A 13,182-nucleotide genomic window follows, 5' to 3' on the forward strand; every position below is an offset into this window, starting at 1 on the left:
TTGTATCTGTGGGGATGGTAGGTGTTAATTATCTCAGTTATTCTGATGACAACACTGAGGTTCTAAGAAGGCTCTCGAGGAAGCACCAGGTCCTTTTGATCACTGGGTCCTCAACCCTTGTCACAACACCTGGAGGAGCCGGGCGTGCCGTCAGTAACCGTTGAGGGAAGGGTGTTTCTGCATAGCTGGTCTCAAGCTAGAGTACTCTCCATTAAATGGCAAGGAAGACTGAGTTATGTTTGTTCTGACCCCAGGATGTTGTCTTAAAAACACACAAACCTCCCAAATCAGCTCACTTCTCATCTGGATACTGACTGGATACTGAATAAACACCGAGTTTCTCATACTCTTGGTGCTGAAGTGAAATTGGGAGAACATGCTCCTATTTTGGTTATAACGTGATAGACAAGACTCAAAGCTGTGTCAGGTAGACTTGGTGTTAAGATTCCTTGACCTTTTTATCCTTATCCAGGGTCTAAAGTTTTAGGACTTAAAGCCTATGGCTTCTCTAATTGGCTCCTGGGAGCCGATTACCGCTTGGGGCAGTGCCTCTCACGGCAGGCTCCCGGCTCCCGGCTCCCGGTGTGATGGACGTCTGGGTGTTGCTTGGTGAGAACCACCTCCGCTCCTCTTTGCCCCCCACCCACTAGCTTGCCCCTCATGTAGGGGATGGCTCCCCCTCCCCTGGGCAATCCTGACTGCAGCCACATGGCTCTAGGGAATCACTGGCCTTCTACTAAGACCACAGCTGGTGGTCTGGGGGTGGTTTTCTCCAGGGACTTTCTGTGCAGAGCTGAGGACGAGCCGTCCCCTGAGCATGGAGGCTTGGGCTGAGAGGCCAGGGCTTTGCAGCTGTTTCTGAGAAGGGAAGGGAACCAGCTGCCCTGAGAGAGAACAGAGAGGAGCTTGCTGGAGGTGTCGAGGCCTGTCTCTGCAAATCCTTGAGCCCCACATGCATCTGTGGCCTTCCTAACATTTGGATTCCAGGGGCTGTTAAATTTGTTTTTGTTTGTTTGTTTCTTTGTTTGTTAATGTCCAAACTTGCTTGCACTGATTTCTGACGCTGGATGCTCCGTAAAAGGTCTGACCCACACAAGATTAATGTCTCAGGCACAAGGTCAGTTTATTCCTAAATAGCATCCTGACGTAGCCGCTAGAAGGTGAGTAGGTGCCGTTAGAAGGGACGCAGGTGCCGGGGGATGGGAACAGCCACGATTCTATGGCATGTCCTCTGGGAACCGTGGTTCTCATGCCCGTAGGATGCGGACCACGGAGGCTCACCTTCCAGTTCTCCTTCCTCTGGGTTCCATGCGGCTCACCATCCCCCTGCCCCGACACATTCCCTAGTGTAACAACATCCTTCTTCATGTAGATGAAGAACATTTTAAAAACATTTTTTCTCAAATTCAGCTTTATCGAGTCAATCTCCATCTGGCTTATCCCACCCAGCAGAATAATCTCGATGTCCATCTATGTTATTGCCAACACGATATATGAAAAGATGCTCAACATCACTCATCATCAGGGAAATGCAAATCAGAACCACCGTGAGTTGTCACCTCACGCCTGTCACAATGGACAAACTCAAAAACACAAGAAACAACAAGTGTTGGCAAAGATGTGGAGAAAAGAGAAGGTTTATGCGCTAGTGGAGGGAATGCAAATTGGTGCAGCCACTGTGGGAAACAGTATGGAGTTTACTCAAAAAATTAAAAATTAGAAATGCGCTATGATCCAGCAATCCCACTTCTGGCATATACTCAAAGGAAATGAAATCAGGATATGGAAGGGTTATCTACACCCCCATTTTCATGCAGCATTATTCACAATGGCCAAGACATGGAAACAGCCTAATGTCCATCAGCAGATGAGTGGACAAGGAAAATGTGATATATATAGTGGAATATTATTCAGCCACGAGAAAGAAGGAAATCCTGCCATTGGCGAAAACATTAACTTTTATATTCATCAACTATTCAATTACATTTTAAGATACGCTGTTTGCTGAAGATACATAAGGAGTTTAAACTTCGCTTTCTTGAATAGTTAGTTCACTTTTAGAAATATGCTCAGAATGTACTTGATCCTTTTCCTGGTTCACGCTAGCATTCTTTTCAGACTGATATTTGATTAAACCGTTTCAAAGCTTGGAGGGACCTGAGGCTCCTGGCTGGCTCAGTCAGAAAAGTATGCAACTCTTGATCTCAGGGTTGTGAGTTCAAGCCCCACATTGGGTAGAGAGCCTACTTTAAAAAACAACAACAACATATCTATCTATCTGTCTATCTATCTATCTATCTATCTATCTATCTATCTATCTATCTATCTATCTCTCTATCAGTTTTTCAAAGCTTAGAGGGATATAAACTCCAACTTATTTGGGTGTATTCTTTATTTTTTAAATAAAAGCTCAATATAAGAACTCTTCCCTCAGCAATGCATGGAATCCATAAAGCAAAGGCACCCTATTCAGGAATGTGTCTGTTGCCTGAATTTCAATGACTGAATCGTGTGCCAACTCTCATGACTCTTGTTCAGGAGAGAAACTCTTTTTGGGAGCCTTTCACCATTATAAGTGATTTAATTGTTCAGTGATAACAGACTACAATTATTTCCTGATACATTAATTGCTTTCACTAGTACCTTCTATATTTGGATATGTTTGCATTTTAATATAACTTGGACACTTTGCTCTCAGAACTCGGGGGTCGATGCAGATGGCTCTTGAGCATTCTGTGATCGTATGCCTGACATTCGTGCCATAATATTGATTTCAAGGAAAAGCTACACACTGAGCTCTTGAAGCAAAGCTTGCAATGGGGAGGTCTCCCTGCACCCCACATTTGCCCAGCCGCCCCAGCCGTGGCGGTCAGCTCTTCTCCGGGTTCTGCCTCCCACATCTTCCAGTCCCTCTTTTTGAACAGGGCGGCTTCCCTTCCTGGCACACAGGTTACATGGCTCCCATGCCGGGCTCTCCTGCGCCTTTGGCTTCCCCTAGTGTTGACTGTTCAGAAAGGCCTTAGTTGTGACTTTACTCAATGTGCGGGGCACCATGGGAGGTGCTTTATGCCCACCAGCACGCGCAGCCGGCCCATTTAGGGGTGGCGTGGGGGACGCACAGTGGCCAGGCGCACATGGCTCAGCATCACGGCGGCCCACTCTCACTTTCTCGGCCCTGATTGCCCAGTGGGTTCCTTCCACGGCTGCTAAAGCCCCCAAGCGTGGCTTTGCTGCTGGGACCATAACCGTGTGGCTCTTGTGGGGACTTGCTGGAGAGGTCAAGGCCTCCCCCAGTCCCACGGCTGTGAGTGTGCATGGAGACTGTGGGTGGCCCGCCACCGTGGCCCCGCCTGGCCAGAGCTCCTGCTCTTGGCCGTCATGACTGGGATGACGCCGCATCCGCTTCCTGGGGCTGCTGGGACGCGGAATCTCAGACTGGGTGGCTCAAACCCCAGGAATCTCTTCTCTCCCAGTCCGGGAGGCCAGAACTGTCAGAGAAAGGTGTCGGCAGGACTGGTTCCTTCCCAGGCTCTGTCCCAGGACTCTCTCCAGCCTCAGGCTTTGCTGACAGTCTGCGGTTCCTCGGTTCCAGCATCACCCTGATCTCGACCTTTCATGTTCACATGAGTTCTCCCTGTGCTTGTGTTTGTGTCCAAATGTCTCCTTTTTATAAGGACAGTCATATTGAATTCCGGGCCTCCCCACTCCAGTATGACCTCATCTTAGTTCATTACGTCTGCAACAACCTGGTTTCTAAATACAGTCATATTCTGGCCCCCCCCGTATGAATTTGGGGGACATTCAATTCGAGCCCTAACAGGTTTCCTGGCCCTGGGACCCCACCTGAGGTCAGAGTCAGTGCTCAGAATCACTGCTTCTCTCCGTGGTGACCTGTCGCCTCAGAACTGATTTCACTGACTCTGCTCTTCCCTCCCTGAGGATGGACTTCTGGGTTCAGGAGGCTCCTCCTTTCTGCTCCAGCCAGATCCCCATCCAGGTCCAGGGCTGTGCTCCACTGGGCTCTCAGCTGAAGTGACACGGACAGGTCACTACTGCTCATCTTGTAGCGCCCACAGGAAGGCATGCGGAGGTTCTGACTTCGTTTCTGGTAGTCGGGGCTTCAGTGAAAATTCAACAGAGTAAATGATTTTCATCAGATGAGGAACTCTCACAAGTACAGAGGGTTTACTAGAACTAGGTGTCAAATATAAACACAGTTTTGAGATGTTCTTGTGGGAACAACACAACCCTTAAGGTGCCACCACCTCAGGGCTGGTCTTTTGCAGTTCCTGGTTCCCACATCATGGAATTTAGGACACCAGAGCTCAGAGGGTACCTGCAGATCGTCTGGCCGGTGTGAGTCACCGGAGGACTGGGAGGAGGCTGGCTGCAGGTCCCTCTGCCATCCCTGATTGGGACGCTCAGATGGACACCGCCTTCTGCTCATCCCCAGACATTGGGGCCAAGCTGGCCAGGACTTGGGCCAGTGGAGGCATCCAGTCCCAGCTCAGACCTAGAATCTTCCCTGTAGGGCAAGGCGCAGGGGAGAAGCAGGCTGCAGCCTGTGGAATTGGGCCATGCATCTAAAATCAGATTGATCAATACCAGTAGCACTCCCCTTTGGGTTCTCAGATGACAGCATGGCTATCAAACTCTTTCCTGAATTCACTTACATTCCCACTCCCCAGGGAAGAGGAAGGGAAGGGACGGACGATATCTAACACTTAATAAGCATTTACTTACATAATCTCATTCAGTCTCCACAACCAGCTTGTGAACCAGGATTGATTACTATATGAGTTTCTCAGGGCCACCGTTACAAAATGTCCCAGATGGGTGTTTAAAATAGCAGAGATTCAGGGGCATCTGGGTAGCTCAGCCGTTAAGCGTCTGCCTTCAGCTCAGGTCACGGTCCCAGGGTCCTGGGATGGAGCTCCACATTGGGCTCTCTGCTCAGCAGGAAGCCTGCTTCTCCCTCTCCCGCTCCCCTGCTTGTGTTCCCTTTCTGTGTCTCTCTCTGTCAAATAAATAAATAAAATCTTAAAAAAACCCCAAAAAACAAAAACAAACAGCAGAGATTCATTCTCTTACAAAGTTCCAGAGGACACAATTCCCAAATCAGGGTGGCAGTAGGGACCAGCTTCTTCTGAAGGCTCTGTGGGGGAGGATCCTTCCTTGTTTCTTCAAGCTACTGGTATTGCTGGAGTCCCTGCGTGATTCTTGGCTTATGGACACATCCCTCCAACCTCTGCCTTTTCTTCTCTATGCGTCTTCTCCTCACGGGAACACAAGTCCTACCTAATCCAGCATGCCTGTCTTAATTTATGTATTAATTACATCTGCAAAGACTCTATGTCCAAATAAGACCACATTCAAGTATCTTTTGCAGGGACAGAACTAACCCCCGACAGTTACCATCATTTTACAAATGAGTAAGCAGTGAAGTAAGTTTTCAGGTTTTAGTTTGCAAGATGGCAGAGGTAAGACTCAAAGTCAATTCTGTCCTACTTAGAGTAAGCGTGCTCCTGCCACGCCAGGCAGGAGGCTGGCATCAGCCCACCCGCACCACTGCGGTCTACTTCGGTTCATGCAGCACATACAAACTCAGGACAGCATCCACAGTGTTTTGTCGCAAGGGAAGGCGCCGATGCGTCCTCCCTGGGAAAGCCAAGCCCAAGGGTGCATCCTGTGAATACCGGTTGGCCAGAGCAGCTTGCCCCGTGGTGCCCAGGCCAGGATGGGAGCGGCAGGTTCACAGAGGGGAGAGGGAGTCTCAGGCCCCGGCACGCTCGTAGAGCAGAGAATAAATGGGGCCCTGGTCCTGGGCATCCATCACTCACCCCCGCGTTCCAGTTGACACTCAGGCGGATTTTAAATTCTTGGAACAGAAAGAGAAATTGTGCGAAGGACAGAAGAACAAAGGAGACTTAAAACCAAGAGCCTTTTATCTTGTGTGCGCACTGTTCAGCACCTCAGGGGAGGAGCACGAAGAAGTGCAGTGGGTTTGCCGCATTCAGCAGATGTCTCGGCAGCTGTCTGAGCAGTTCTTCCGACCTCGTGGCACCTGTGGCTTGCGGGATGGGTTTCGTTCTAAATGACAGGAAGTGAAGATTTTTCTGATGAGCTTCCCATTCCCCTTTCCTGTTCCTCGTGTCAGTAATCTGGGTAATGCCCAGACCCCAAATTTCAATTTTTCTTTTCCCACAGATTTAAGAAAAAGTGTTTTTTTTTTTTTCCCTCCCCCCCCCCCCCATGGATTTTGGCTACATTGAGCACTCTTTAATACCAGGCATTCAGGGAGAAAATAAGGAGATCTGTGCATGTGAATTTTGTGGACAAAGATAGCAGTGGCACTTTCCACCCCTGCCCCACCTCCCCAGGCCCCAGGGGAGACCACACAAGCTTCTCCCATGGGGAGAAGGTGCAAGCGTGGCCCCTGGACCGAGCGCAGGAAGGTGGCATCCGGGCAGAGCTGCACCCCATCAGCTGAGTGTCCACCGCGTCTGTGGAGCCCCCTCCTTGCTCCCGTCCTGCCCAGTAGGACCCACTTCTCTCGTATCTTCTTCCCCACACCAGGGGCTTGTGCCCTGAGCCCAAGTACCAATGGCACAAAATGTGATCGTCGTAAAGTAAGATTATTGTAGTGAAACAGGCTTTTCTTATCTAGTCACGCTGACTACTGCGAAGTCGTTTATTCATTGCACGCAGCACGTAACCGGTTTGATTTCACTGCTCTTCCCAGGGAGCAGGTAATCATCACAATCATTAGCATCTGCCGAGCTCTCCCCGTGTGCCCGGCACCGGCTGAGTGCTGTATGTCTTGCTCCCTCATCTTTATCCTTTCCGTAAGCTTTTGAGGAAGGGACCGTAACTATCCCTGGTTCTCAGACAGGCACGAGAGCTAGCCAGAGATTAAGGAACTTACTCCAGGGGTCACAGTCAAGAACTCCAGGCGCCGTGCTGTCAACAGCCACGAGGCTGTGTATGGAGAAATCTTGGCGCGCGAGGCAACATCTGTTTCCTTCTCCTCGTCCAAGCTAAAATACTCACAACTAAATCTTGAGAAGTTTCTATAACTCTCTGGGTTGTCTGCTGTTCTCCAGACGGGCGGGTCAGCCTTCCTCCTCTTCCTGTGCCCCCAGGTCCCCTCTCCAGATGGTAAAATCCTTCACTCACAGATTCTGGAAGGAGCAGTGTAAGAAAGGATGACTGGCCCTCCTCACTCGTCATTCGGACCATGCAGAGACCCGTCGTCAATGGGTCCCTCGCTCTGACACCAGTGGGGGCCGCAGCCTTGGATCTGGTGTGCAGAGCGTGCAGGACCGACACTTGGAAAGCGAGAGCTCAGGGTCTCGTTTTGCCAGTTACGGACACCCTTCACCTCCACGACAGACCGGCAATCCATGTGCTCAGCCCACAGAAGGCTGTTCTGATTCTCCTCCGTCCTTCCTAATATTTGAAATATCTCTGGAGGTTGTGAGCCTCTTCTTGGGACTTGACTGCACCAAAATGTAGAGAAATAGATGAAATTCAAAATTAAAGAGAAAAATACCCCAGGAGCAAAGATCCCATGTTTAGAAGAATAAGGATGCTATTTTTAACCTTGGCGGGTTAACTCTAAACATTTCCATCTTCACCTCTAGTTAGTTCCCTGCACTAAGTTTTGTTCGCTGGCAGCGCTTTGCATCTCCTTTAGTAAGATGCCCGTCGAATATTAGTGAAGTCTCAGACTTCACGAACGTGTTCAGAGGTGGGCAAGCTAAACTGAGCTTTCTTCAGCCAAATTTCTCTGTGTTGATACAACAGGGTAGAGGCATAAGCACAATTTCAAAGATGTTTCCAAGCACGGAGGTGACAGACGGCCTGTTTTCAGGGCCCTCCGTGTATCAGACGTGTAATTCCTAGTTGGCGTGCTGCTCACTGGTCATGCTTGCGTGCTCACCAGCTCAAGCCCTGGCTCTCCCCGGATGCAAAGCCTGATCGTAGATCTATCCAGCCGCTGGTAGTCCCATCCGAGGTGTGCTGGATGTGCCTTATCTTCAAGCCTTTTCCTATGTCATATCGGCTTGTTTCCAAGCCCCCTACCTTCAGTCGTTTCCAGATCAAGCTCTTCTGTGACAGCCGGCCCCTTGTCATCCAAGTTGGCAAACTGGCTGCCGTTTCCAAATCTGCTTCCTCCGTAACCCTCCTGGTCATTTGAAGCCAGAGACTAGTGATTGTATTCCCCGAAGGCTCGTTCTCTCAGGGACAGATGTCCAGTCTGTGGCCCTAGCTCAGCCCCTGCTGCCTCACCTGGACCTTGGCAACTGTGTCCCAGCCAGCCTCCTGCCCTGGCCCCGCCTGAAGAACGGCATCCCTTTCCCTTCTGTGCCAGGCCCTGCGCTGGCTGTGGAGGGCCAGAGGGACACACCGAACACATGTGGGGGCCACCTTTAAGGGACTTACGGCGTCAGCTCATCCTTTCCACTGTGGCCAGAGAACTCTCCGTACGACAGGTCAGCTGGGCCTCGCTGGCCCCCTTCCTGCCCCCTGCCCTCCATTCGTCTGGGGACACCAGCTCCCATCAGAATACCTGCAAGTCTGTGTGCAGGCCCCAGCGGGCATGGAGGGTCTCAGAGACAGTCTGGGGTACCGCCCGGGAGCCCGCTGTTGACTTCCCTTCCAGCGCCCTCCCCTCTTGACAGGGTCTGTGGGCGGAAGGCCACCTGCCTCTCCAGTGCTTGCGTAGGTGCCGCTTCCTGCCAGGCCCAGCGACTCCACTGTGGCTGGGGCAGCTCTCTCCCCTGCACCATCGGGGCGGGGGTGGGCGAGCACAGCCCCTTCTCTGAGACTGTGCATCACAGCTGGGCTGGGTTTCGAGGGGGTGGGGGCGCGTCCCTCTGTGTCCCTGTCACTGCCATGATCTGAGCAGCAAAGCTGCAACCGCTTATCTGTCTGAGCGGATGCGCCACACCAGGCCCGGCTTCCTGAGCCCCGATTTGCTGCCTCCGGAGTACAGCCCCGTTCAGGGTACTGACTGCAAGGTACCCCCGGGGGGGCTCCATCAGCCTTTGCTGAGCATGTTGCCCCCCTTCACCCTCTGGGCCTGGCTTTTCTCCTCTCCCTCTGCTAGGGATCGCGTTGTCCCAGGCTCAGGGGTTGGAGCTGCGGTGTACCCCTGTCAGGTGCACGTCCTCGGCCCCCCACTCTGACTGGTGACACCGAGAGTCAGTTGGTTATCAGACATTTGTTTTCAGGTGGATGCCTACATCCAGTTGACATATGCCACTGGTTTACAATCTGGGGAGCTCCTGGGGACTAAGGGGCTGGCCCAAGGGCCTCGGGGCTCAGATGTCCCTGGACTGCTTGCTCGCTGATCGGAGCTGGCTCAGGGCCCACAGCCCAGGTAAGTGGGACAAAGGGTAGTGTTCAGACGTTTGGACTGGCAGGAACTTTCAGGGTCACACTCTGCCCTTGTTTGGTGACTCCTTCAGCTCCCTGTTGTACAAAACAGAAGAGAAGACATACCCCACTTCACCAAGTAGCGGGAGCCCCAGGGCCACATCAGGCTTGCACTGACTCCTCAAAGCAGGAGCCTGGAGTGTTCCCTGACCAGGCTACACAGCATGGCTTTTGGAGAAGATAGATTTTTTTTTTACCCTTTTTAAAATTAAAAATATCTTTTAAAGGGGCACCTGGGTGGCTCAGTCGGTTAGGCATCTGCCTTTGGCTCAGGTCATGATCCCAGGGTCCCGGGATCGAGCCCGCATCGGGCTCCCTGCTCAGCGGAAAGCCTGCTTTTCCCTCTCCCACTCCCCCTGCTTGTGCTCTCTCTTTCTATCAAATAAATAAATAAAATCTTTAAAAATATATCTTTTAAAGGATTTTTTTAAAAATTAAGTTCCTTATGGGGGAAAAACATCATGGTGGCATTTGGTAGGTAATTTTAGATTTCTAAGGTAGTCAGGTTTGGGGGATTTCCCGTTTCTTTGTTTGTTTTCTCCAGTGAATCCAATGGTGACCACAATCTTCTCTTTAGGAGAGTGTGGGAATGATTTTAGGCTTCCTAAATCTCTAGCAATTAAACACTTGAGGAAGATAGATTGCCTCACTTGTCATATTAAACGCTGTATGTCCCGGTCATACTCCCTTGTGCTCCATGCCTTCAGCTGAACCCTCTCAAACCCTGAAATGCTGAGTAGAGTCTTGCTAGCACCCCCTTGTCCTGTGCATTGTTCTGCTCTGACACTTACCACCCAGTACTGTCACGAGCTATTCATGCTTCTGATATGCCTATTCTTGAAGACAAGGATTGAGTCTCAGTTTGGTGGCTTCACTGTCAAGGACAGACTCCTATGGAACAGAATGCAGGCTGAGACAGTTAAATATTGTTCCATCCGTGAAAGCTGGGTAAACAGCTTTTTACTTAACATTTCATTGGACTTACTAGGCGATCTTGAAATTTAAATAAACCCTATACGAATGAATACTAAAGAAGTGAATATCTTCAGAAGACTATCCGGGAAAAAAAAAAAACTGTCTTATAAGAATGTCTTTGTAGAGTAAATAATTACCAATTTATTACATTTCAGGAGTCTGAAATCCCTTATAGTGGATGTCTGTGGCCCTCTAGTGGCCCCAAAGGGTTAAAGCGTTATTTTAAGGCTCCGGAAACACTGAGCTTTTCCCAAGATGACCATCTGCTCACCAGAGATACTTTATGAAGTCAGCCGAGTGGAGTGAAACCACGTGGGCAAGGGCCCGAACAAGTGCAAAAGCAGATACTTCGAGCAGCAATGGTCTAACCAACTCAAACAGTAATTTGGCCTTTTATATAGAATCCTTAATACTATTCCCCTGTTGACAAAATGAAGAAACAAACCCTCAAAACCTGAGGTGCTGGGGAAACAAAACTAAAAACCGAGAGCTCCCGCTCCTGACCCAAGGAGGTTCTGAGCCTCTTTGGTGACATTTCCTGAAAAGTGAGACCGCGCTGCCGTTAGGAAAAGATCAGGTCCTGTCTTCTCCATCTTCATCAGTCATCTCTCCTTGGGATCAACGGAAAAGACAAAGATAGGGTTTATTGCTCCGTGTGTTTCAGAATACTATGAACTTTGGTTCCCTTTCCTCACTTTCTTTTATATGGAATCATTTTGTTATTCTAAGCAACTTATACATCTGGATCTGGTAAAGGTGTTTGTGTACGTAGATTCCCATAAAGGGCAACCAGCCCCGTGCTCCTTTCTTTCCGGGCCTGGAGAGGAGAGTGAGGCCATCACCTCCAGCATACACTGTAGGGGGGCTGAAAACACAGTGATCAAGATAACATTTCTATGAGATATCTTTAGAAATCAAAATTAATTGAAAATATCTGTAATAAACAAAATATCACCATTTTAAGGACAGGCAATATCAGTAGGCTGATTTTTGCCCCACTTTCCCATTGTCTCGACATGGCATCACTTTCTCTTTGCCCCAAATGAGTTTTGTTACAGAAGCATTGTCTTGGAGTGGTTAAGGGCCCAGCCTCAGTAGCTGAAATGCCTGGGTTTCAACCCAGATGCTCCTATTTACAAGGTGCCCGACTCACTTGTTCATCACGTGAGTCCTTGAAAATGGAGAATCCTTACCAGCTGGGTCAGACCGAGGAGTTGGAAGAAGGAGTTGAGATTCAAAGGGGGAGAGGGTCTTGACCCACCATTGCTGGCTTTGAGGACAGAGGCAGGGATCCAAGGAATGCGAGTGACTCCAGGAAGCTGGGAATGGTCCCCAAATGATAACCGGCAAAGGAACAGTGCCCTTGGTCCTGTAACTGCAAGGAATTGAATTTGCCTACTTTCCAAATGAGAAGGGCCTCAGCAGTCAGACAACAAAAAGAAACAAAAGGCATCCAAATCAGCAAGGAAGAAGTCAAATTCTCACAATGACACTCTATAAAAAAACGCGAAAGGCTCCACCAAAACAAACAAACAAAAAAATCTGCTAGAACTGATACACAAATTCAGTAAAGTCGCAGGATACAAAATCAATGTACAGAAATCTGTTGCATTTCTATACACCAATAATGAAGCAGTAGAAAGAGAAATCAAGGAATCAATCCCATTTACAATTGTACCGAAAACCGTAAGATCTAACCAAAGAGGTAAAAAGGTCTGTACTCTGAAAACCATAGAACACTTATGAAAGAAATTGAAGATGACACAAAGAAATTGGAAAACATCCCATGCTCATGGATTGGAAGAACAAACATTGTTAAAATGTCTATACTACCCAAAGCAATCTATACATTCAATGCATTCCCTAGCAAATGAGCAAGGTAACAGATCGCCCCCTAGAGTCTATAGAAAGGATTGCAGCACCCCTGACACGGATTTTAACCTGGTGAGACCCATGTTGTGCTAATGATGTACCCAGAATTGTAAAGTAATAGATTTGTGCTGTTTGAAGCCATTAAGTTTGCGGTAATTTGTTATGGTAGGCATGGAAAACAAATACGGTTTCCAAATGGCGGAAGCTAGGGTGGTGCTCGGAAACCGTGACCTGTGGCTTGCCAACATCCACAGGTGCTGGCAGATTATACTAGGTAATGGTGCTAAATTGGTGGGCCGGGATAGGGGGTACCATCTGCCAGTGTTCTCAGTGAAAATGGGAACACACACACGAAGTGGGGAGGGACAAGCCAGCCGCAATGAGACCTAGTCTTCATTTTGGAAACCAGCTAGGTTTGATTCCAGGATTCACTAGGGAATAACATAAAATGGACTTCTTGTCCAAACCCCAGGATGTGTTAAGAGGGATGTTTCAGTAGCAGATGAAAAATGGGTTGTCTTATGGACACAGTTTTTATATTTTTGTTTGGACCAAATTTCAAATAGTCACTGATAAAGGACATGTATAGTGATGCTAACTGATTTCAAAATGATTTCTTCCTTTCTGTCTTTAGTTGGGGAGTTGGATCGATTGTAAAGAGTTAAATGAAATTGACGAAAGATAGAAGAGCAAAAAGTTCTAACAAACGTGAGACGGGGGCGCCAGACTATCTACTTGGAAAGAAAACTACTAGCACAGGCAGGTAAGGAGGTGCTCCCTGAATCCAGAAGGACGCGTCAAATATTTAGGTGTCTCATACCCCTTATTTACAGCACCCCCTCCTTTTCCTTTCGATCTTTATTCTCTTTTCATTCTACCATTTCCCTTGATAAT

At 49.0% G+C, this 13,182-nt stretch overlaps 1 protein-coding gene across 5 annotated transcripts in view; it reads left to right on the forward strand.

The window, feature by feature from the left end:
* Positions 1 to 13,182, forward strand: part of CYB5A (cytochrome b5 type A) — a 105,137-nt gene that overhangs the window by 69,924 nt on the left and 22,031 nt on the right. For all 5 annotated transcript variants that reach the window (XR_012379955.1, XR_012379954.1, XR_012379957.1 and 2 more), the window contains exon 5: positions 12,923 to 13,051. The gene's annotated coding sequence lies outside the window, so the exon portion shown is untranslated. The remainder of the gene's footprint in view (positions 1 to 12,922; positions 13,052 to 13,182) is intronic.

The sequence above is a fragment of the Callorhinus ursinus genome, unplaced genomic scaffold (assembly GCF_003265705.2).
Source record: "Callorhinus ursinus isolate GAN/ISIS: 27379988/994484 unplaced genomic scaffold, GSC_fseal_2.0 scaffold11, whole genome shotgun sequence".
Taxonomy (NCBI): Eukaryota; Metazoa; Chordata; class Mammalia; order Carnivora; family Otariidae; genus Callorhinus; species Callorhinus ursinus.